This window comes from Lolium rigidum, chromosome 1 (assembly GCF_022539505.1).
Source record: "Lolium rigidum isolate FL_2022 chromosome 1, APGP_CSIRO_Lrig_0.1, whole genome shotgun sequence".
Classification (NCBI taxonomy): Eukaryota; Viridiplantae; Streptophyta; class Magnoliopsida; order Poales; family Poaceae; genus Lolium; species Lolium rigidum.
The window spans coordinates 241,252,171-241,258,197 of NC_061508.1; the positions used below are offsets into that span (position 1 = coordinate 241,252,171).

The following is a 6,027-nucleotide window of genomic DNA, read 5'->3' on the forward strand; positions in this document are numbered from 1 at the left end:
TACAATCCCATAGGCATTGACAAGTTAATACATTGTCACCCCCCTCTGGACTATTTAAGGGTTTCGATCTAAAAACGCGAGACGGGAAGTCAAAATCGCGAGAAGACATCCAGAACGCCGCCACCATCGCGAAACTCCGTCTCGGGACCAGAAACTCCGTTCTGGCACTCCGCCGGGACGGGGAATTGGAGGAGATCATCGCCATCATCACCACCGACGCCTCTCCATCGACCAGCCATGTTTCCCCCATCCATGTGTGAGTAATTCCCCCGCTGTAGGCTGAAGGGGGTGGTAGGGATTGGATGTGATTGGTCATGTAATAGCATAAGATTGTTAGGGCATAGTGCCTAGTGTCCGTAATTGGTACTTTATATGATTGCAATCCTGGCAGCAGCTCTTGGGAATGTAGTGACAGCGGGTTCATATTGCCAATTGATGGTCCTATGGTATGTACTAACATTGGGTCTGTATTGCCAATTGATGGTTGTGGAGTATGTAGTGACATCGGGTTCTTATTGCCAATCGATGGAGGTATCATAGAATTTAGCATAGTGTTGTATTATAACTGATATGCAGCCATTTGATTTGTGAAGAACCCCAGATGATCCTGCCAAACATGCTATCGAAATGTTAGTATAATAAAAGGTTTAAAAGAAACAAAGTAAAAAAAATGTTTATACCGTTGAAGTGCCTTCGGGCTGTACTTCCGCGGTATTATCTGTGGTCTTTTTCTTCTTTGAAGTTGCTTTCTCAAAGCCGCCAACGGATCTTCTTGGTCCTTTGGTAGTCTTCTCCTTGACCTTGATACCTTTTGGGTTCGCAATGCCCTGATTATGTTTTGAAATTCTGCTAGAGTTGATGTTCAGTCCTGCGACATTAATGCAAAAAATAATTAAGTTTCAGTTCAGAAGTAGTCTAGGCAATTATAAGTACACGATGTACCTTCTGTAGTAGAAGAGTTATTCAATTCTGGATCGACTCTAATTTTCAAGCATTTCTCCACACCTTGTGCTAATTAGCAGCCGTATCATATAATTCATCAGATTCAGCAGCACGAGCAGCTATTTTCATAAACATTTTACACAAATCTCTGTAGCGATTAGACATTCTTGCTTTTGGATCCTCATGCTGGTTGCGTTTGCTTGTTATATCCAGAACTTTTGCATCTATTGTCCACCTCTTCAATATATATTTTTCTGGGATATGCTTGACATTATTAATATCAAGTACCTTTAAGCAATGAGAGCAAAGTATTCCAGCAAATTCAAACTTTTTACAACTGCAACTGACCTTTTCCTCTTGTGGAAAAAATCTAACGACATGACCACGTTGTGTGCCATGAAATTTTACTATGTAAACCTTCTCCTCCTCCCCACTTCCATCACAAAGGAATGTATCATAGTTCAGGGTCCGAAGCACTTGCTGTTGAAACAACTTGAATATTGCTGGAGTGTATGTGCTTACAACTTGTCTTAGCATATAGCTAGCTTATGCCTTTAGCTTGGGACTAGTATGTGTTGCTTTAAAGTCACATCTGACCTCTTCAAATCTTTTATCTGCAACTAGCAACTCAAAATGATGGAAAAAAGTAAGCATATCATATTTAACACCGATGTATCTCTTCAGTTCATTGTTCATACTTTCACTTCTTTGGGAACCATCCTTGAAGCCACTCATTCTCATGTAGTCCATACTTTTCAATCATTGCATTCCATGCACTTAGAAATTCATCTTCCTCCTCTATATCATAGATACAATGCTGAAAATCAATATTGAACTTCTTATAATCTTTAACAACTCCACCAAGGTGCTTGCAAGCATTTTGATTCAGATGCCACACACAAAGTCTATGTATAGTATAAAGTAGAACTTCACGGATTGCCTTCGCCATAGCTGCATCTTCATCAGTCAGAATTGTCCGTGGATGTTTTCCCAACATAACTTTCAAAAATGTTCTAAAAAGCCAAGCAAAATTCTCAGCGGTTTCATCATAGAGAAGTGCAACACCGAAGACAACTGTTTTCTTGTGATTATTTACTCCAACAATCAGACCAAATGGACGCCCATCATTTAGTTTCCTATATGTGGTGTCAAAGCATATAACATCACCAAACATTGCATAGTCTGGGACCATTTTGGAATCAGCCCAGAAAATATTAGTTATCAACTCATCCTCATCTACTTGAATTGAGTAGAAGAAATTGACATCCTTCGATACCTTCTTCTCCATGTATTCTAATAATCTCCCGGTGTCACCTTCCTTTGCTTGTAGTGTTCTCTTCGAGTACAATCGATTTTTGATATCTTCACGTGTACAACCAAGGTTCTCGATTCCACCTGCTTGTTTGGCCATCATATCGATTGTTGCTTTATTTGAAATACCTACAGACTTGGCAACTTCTGCATTTGTCATTTGCGCTTCTGTTACCTTTCTTTGGGATCTCAAAAAGTGGGACATGGTTCCAAGAGCAAGAATGTGGTTATGTGACGCCTCAAATCCATACACATCATAAAATCCGTTTCTAAGGCTTATCTTCATACGGGCAGTACATCGACATCTTGTTTCAGGCCTGCTGTAGCTAAATGTGTCCTCTCTTTTATCATCCCCACGGTAGCCTATAACTTGTAGTAATTAGCTTAGTGCATCTTAATATGATTGCAATCATAAGAAAACTATTTATAACCTTCAGTTTATGCCCACTGCTTCTTCTAATGCTAAAACCGATAGTTTCAGCATACTTGTTATAAAAAGAATAAGCTTCCTCCTCTGATAAAAATTTCATGCCATGTTTTGGTACCCTTCCATCAGTGAGATCTGCTGTAGTTTCTTGTAAATCCTATATAGATTAATATTCACTGCTATGTATCTTGATTGGATGAATGGGTATACTGTTTACCTTCGAAAGTATCTATGGAAGCTAAAAATTCCTTTGAAAATTAAAATCTTTATGTGGTTCCTTAATAACAAGGTGCTTCTAACTAAGGATAACTTAGCCAAACGGAAGTGGAAGGGATGTCAAAAGTGTTGTTTTTGTGATTCCATGGAAACCGTTAATCATTTGTTTATTCAATGCTTGTTTGTGAAGATAATATGGCGTATGATGTACTTCACATATAACATCCCTCCTCCAACTAATGTTACTAATATGTTTGGTAGATGGCTGAATGGTGTGGGGAAAAATAATAAACAGAAGATTCGGATTGGAGTTTCGGCCATTTGTTGGGCTGTTTGGAGAACTAGAAATGATATAATTTTTAACAAACAAAGTGGAACTAATTTTTTGCAGGTTATCCGGCGAGCTTCTCATACAATTCAGCAATGGGTTTTCCTTCTCCCATCGGAGAGGATATGATTATTGGATGCAACCGGATGCTAGTGGTTGCTCGGGACTTTTATTTCCAGGCTACTGGATGGCGGCATCTTCATAGAATAGCAAATGCATAGATTTTCTATTAGCCGTATTTTCTTTTGGTTGATTCATGTTTCCACTTTAGCTTTTCCATAATTGTAAGGATTGAGGCTGGTTGCTTCTGGTATTGATACTATGTTTTTAATAAAGCAAGCCGTGTGCATCTATTGATGCAGAGGCTGAGGCTAAGCTCCTTTATCGAAAAAAAAAGTCAATACACAAATGCTATGATTGTTATCGATTATTTCCCCTACACGCCAATATTGTACATAATAGCATTCTTCTGATGAGTTTGGCGACAAGGTAGTACTGTTACTGCTTACCCTACAGCTATTTAGTATTTGATTAAATTAGAATCATAGTAGTGGTCTGGACAAATTATCATTTGAACTTGTGCATGCAGGTGTTCCTATAAATTTTGCAAAGTGATCATGTACATCTAAGCTGATGGCATGCCTGACGAAGCACATATGGAGGGGAAGGCAGGATTGGAAGAATTCCCACAAACGGTTTAAAAGCAATTGCGAAGCGACTATGATCCATCATGAGGAAACAGTCAGATTTCTTACCGTCCTTGAGTGAGACGCATGGCCATCATCATTCCCTGCATTACTATTAGAAGCCATCAGCGACTTGTGTTGATTGCCGCACTATTCAATTGGTTCCTTCTCTGTTTAACTGGAGGACTATTCAACTAGAGGATAATTTTCCTGTGCTGATTCGCTTTCAAGCTTTTCTATTTGTTTACGGCAGATCAGATTTCAGATTTTGGCGTGCAGCTGTGTATTTCTTGGATGTGTTCCCGCGCGATGAGTTATCTCCTCTTTTGTGTTTTTTAATGTTGTGCATGGTGGAGGGAAGATTATCTGTGCACAGCGGAAGGGATATGCATCAGCCTTGTATTTGCGGTTTTTTTTTTTTTGAGAAAAACCAGCGCAAGGGGGTACGGGAATAGCAGCCGCTCGATTGATTTTCCACCGCGCGTCGCACAGATGGTCGCATGCCTGCAGCACAGGGAAGCCCCGTCCAGCTATGTGAAGCTTGGTGGAGCAGAAGCATTAAAAGCATTAAACTGTGTTTTGGTTTGACCTCAAGTTTGGGCTTGTAAAACCTGTAAAACTTCTACTTATTTAATGAAATTAAATAATCATTTTCCTTCGAAGGTGGCGTTTTGGCTCATAGGAGCAAATGCTCCTATTATACAAAATAATTAAAAAACAATTTTAAAAATGTCAAAAAATTCTGACATAAATTTTTTGTTGTACATCGTGACATTCTATGTTAATGCACAAGTTTTCATGGAGAAACAACATTTTATGTGGCGTGTACAAAAAAGATAAAAAAATGTCCTGTACGTGGTCGTGTTATAGCATCAAAATTTGTCTTTTTTACTGGAGCCACAAATTTTTATAGTTTTTTTTGAAAACTTGTGTACGAACATAAAATGTGTAGATGTACATGAAAAAATTTAGTTTAGAATTTTTTGACACTTCGAAATGTTGATTCACACAATGGGAGCAAATGCTCCTATTAGCCAAAGTGAATATCCCTTTTCCTTCTTCTTAAAAAACTCCGGAGAGAGAGCGAAAACATGATCTTATGTGCTCCCTCCGGATGACTTCCCCATGTTTCTGATGTGGAAAGTAACTTTCTTACTGTGCCTTACTCTGAGGACGAAATAAGAAAGGCGGTTTTCCAAATGAAACACAATAAAGTCCCTGGCCCTGATGGCTTCTCAGCTGAGTTTTATCAGTTTTTCTGGGATGTTATCAAGTTGGCCCTTCTAGATTTGTTCGCTGATCTTCATACTGGACAACTAGATTTGTTTTGCCTAAATTTTGGTGAGATTATTTGACTGCCTAAGGTTAATGAAGCAGAGAGGATCCAACAATATCGGCCTATATGTCTCCTTAATATTAGCTTTAAAATATTCACTAAGGTTGCTACAATTAGGTTGAATACGGTGGCTGACCATGTAGTTCATCCTTCACAAACTGCATTTATGCAAGGGTGTACCATCCTGGATGGGGTGGTTGTCCTTCATGAAACGGTTCATGAACTACATCGGAAAAGGTTGAATGGATTTTTATTAAATATTGACTTCGAAAAAGCCAATAATAAGGTGAAGTGATCTTTCTTGCAACAAACTCTCGGAATGAAAGGTTTTTCTGAAGACCGAGTGGCACGCTTTAATTCACAGTTTCGTCTCGGGGGAGGTGTTGCCGTTAAAGTCAATGACAATGTTCTTTCAAACCTAGAAGGGGCTAAGATAAGGTGATCCATTGTCGCCAATGATATTTAATATAGTGGCGGATATGCTCGCTGTCATGATTGTACGCGCGCAAAGTCTGAGGGCAAAATTGAAGGGGTTATTCCCCATCTAGTCGATGGTGGATTGTCCATTCTTCAATATGCCGATTATACAAAAAAAATTATGGAACATGACATCGAAATGGCAAAAAATCTGAAGTTAATTCTTTCAGCGTTTTAGCAATTAGAGGTTTGAAAATCAATTTTCATAAGAGTGAGTTGTTTGGTATTTGCGAGGCCCAAGACCATGTTGCTTTGTATGCTGATTTATTTGGCTGCGGACAAGGCCAACTTCCTATCAAGTACT

At 39.0% G+C, this 6,027-nt stretch overlaps 1 pseudogene; it reads right to left on the reverse strand.

Annotated features, from left to right (window-relative positions):
• Nucleotides 1-559: 559 nt before the first annotated feature.
• Nucleotides 560-5,454, reverse strand: LOC124656744 (annotated as a pseudogene).
• Nucleotides 5,455-6,027: the final 573 nt, after the last annotated feature.